Genomic DNA, 3,031 nt, shown 5'->3' on the forward strand with positions numbered 1-3,031 from the left:
CATAAAAAGAGAGATGTGACCTTTAATACAGACAGATTCTTAATTGTGGTACAGAAAAAAAAAACATTCCTTGATTGAGAGATGCAGAGAATATGAAACTTCTACTCTGTAGCATAATATTAACCATGAAATATGAACAAGAGTAATGAAAATGTATTATATATTTTTACTACATTGGAAAATGCAAATGTGACTAAATGTAACATAAAGAAGAAGGCGAATATGGTAAGTTTATGGTTACAAAGAAACATGACCCTTTGTCTTTTGTGAAATGATGCAGTAGTAGAGTTGCACAGTGATGGGGTATGAACAGGACTAAGATATCAATTCAGTTTCATTCACTTGTGTCCTTCGCCAGGGCTGGGATTTGAAACCACTTCTTGATTGTCAAAATGATCAACTACCTTTCCTCTACCATTATTCTTGACATAACTAGTGGCCTCAATTGAAGGAGGGGTGCCCTTCAAAGAGAGCACTTGTGGTGTCTGAATTTTGAGAATCTTTCTGGCATCCAAGAGAGAGGAATGACATACCAAAAGAAGTAGAGTGATGAGTATAACAGGGTTCAAGCGAGCCATTTGGAGCACTGATATGATATGTAAGGAAATGTTTATACCAAAGAGTTTATAACTTTGTGGCTTTGTGTTTTGTTGTTGAAAGAATGGCATGTGCATGCTATTTATATGGTTTGGAGGTTCCTACTGAGTTCTTTTGTGCATGACAGAAGGGAAAGACACGAAAGCAACTTTGACAATATTGTAGTCATTTTGTGTGTGGTTTCATTAAACTTTGTTTTGAATATTTCTTTAACCTGAAAAGAAACATGAGAGAAAAAAACTTGATGTGACACTGATTAATTCCTCTTTATGAAGTTTTTAAATATTTGAAAAGGAGGATGGGAGAGGCCTGAGGGTTAACCCTATGAGTGTGGTAAATAAGAAGAGAAAGACACATTTTTGTGATTTTTAAAATATACAAAAGTAATATGTTGGACATAATTTATTGTAAGAAATGGTTTAAAAATCAGATTTTAAACTTTTTTTTTCATTTGGAAAATGGACGGAGCAGCTTATTGTTTGGTTTGTTCCAATCACACAATCAGTTTAAACTTAAAATAGTCGAGAAAAGCTTCATGTTTTAATGAAAATTCTTAATATAAAGTATTTTTTATTTCTTTTTTCATTCAAATTGTAAACTTCTCATAATTAAAAATATAGTTTTGTATTGTCAAAACTTAGATACATAAGTAATACTATATATATATATATAGTTTTAAGGATTATTTAATTAAAAAATATATTTTTCTAATGTTACTCGCTATATTATTTAATTAACACGGATTTAGCTATTGTTTAACTTATATTAATATTTTGACTGAGTTAATGACTTAGGAAAAGAGAAGTAGTATTACTCATTATAAGAAAATTATTAAATAAAAATTAATTTTAGAGATAAAAATAATTAATATTGATTGAATTATATATTATTTTAATTAATATAATAATTATTTAAAAAAAATTGATTTCTTATTTAATGATTTATTTGTAATGAATATTTTATACTATCAATTAAAATTTATCGAAAACTAAAATATCTTAAAATTTGTTCATTAAATAAATAGTGAGATCCATACATTATTAATATTTTGGACAAAATAAAAGGTTTAATGTGATATATTTCTCTTTGACTAAATAGTACTCAGGTCAGGTGATAATACTAAAAGAATGATAAGTGTTCTAAAGTTTCCCTGTAGAAGTTGGGTTAGGTTAAAATGATATTGAGACATCCATTTTCTTGCTTGTTTGCTCCAAACACCTTGGTGTGAGTTGCTTGTAAAGTTGAAAAATCTTCTTTCCCACAAGGCAATGTGATTTTGATCTAAAAAAAAAGAGTTCACTCTTTCACAGTTCATTGGCTGAAAGCTCATATTATGGCAGCCACTTTGACATTCCATTGTGGTCTTATTCTCAAGCAGCCATCAATAACATTAATTCCGTGCATGAATTATATGTGTCAACCTTTTTTGACTCGAAACAATGGATGGCTAAATTAGTAGTTCCACCATAGAAAAACACTGTGGAAACTGGTAGAAATTATTGTGACCCTTTTACTATAAATGCTCGAGTTGATTCGGGTCAAATGCTCAATAATAAGTTTAGAACACTAGGGTTACCAAACATTTTAAAGATTTTGGAGTATATGTTTTTATCCACTTCAAAAAATTGTGACTACACACATAATTGTCTTAATTTGTGTGACTATATTCTTCTTGCAAGGTAGGGGTCAGAACACATTATATATGGGGAAGTGGCTAAAGTCAGCGACACTTCTGAAGTGGGAATTCAACATTATTGGTGACTTGTGTCATGCAATTCCTTCTTGAATGATTGTGAAGGAGAAGACAAGAAAAAAAAAAGTTAACAAGCAACTGGAAAGTGATGAATGAGGTAGATTAGTTACTTTTAAACACAAGACTTTTGTAATATCATGTATTGTGGAAGTTTACTTGCACCTGAGAAAAGTGTATGATAATTGTGTCAAGAAAAAGAAAAGTACTTGATAGTGAGACATATATGTTGGTAATGGGGTACATGTACCTAACCTATCAAAACACAGAAATGGTAATGTATGTGACTTGTGACAATTGAGATTTAGTTCTTTAAGTAACCAAATAGAAAGGCTCATTCTTTTAGCCCCTACCTGGTCACCATCACTTGTTGGATATTTATCAATCAAACACCTTTTTCTTTCAACAAAACCAATAAACAATTTATTTAAATGCCCTTTTCTTCACTATAACATATTGGTGTAATTAGTGACTACTATTTCACAATTTCTTTTTCTTCTAGAGGAGAAGTCAATGGTTGTTTCTTCCTCCAACTCCGTAGTTTGTTCTAGCACTCCTCCATAGGCCAGGTCACATTAAAGATAATTTTGTCCTTAACTTTGAAAATGTATTTTTTTATTTACACAGAAGGTATTTTTAGATCTATAAAATACTTTATAAATTCTATAATCTAAATATATATTT

Source organism: Phaseolus vulgaris, chromosome 5 (assembly GCF_051622355.1).
Source record: "Phaseolus vulgaris cultivar YP4 chromosome 5, ASM5162235v1, whole genome shotgun sequence".
In the NCBI taxonomy this organism is placed as follows: Eukaryota; Viridiplantae; Streptophyta; class Magnoliopsida; order Fabales; family Fabaceae; genus Phaseolus; species Phaseolus vulgaris.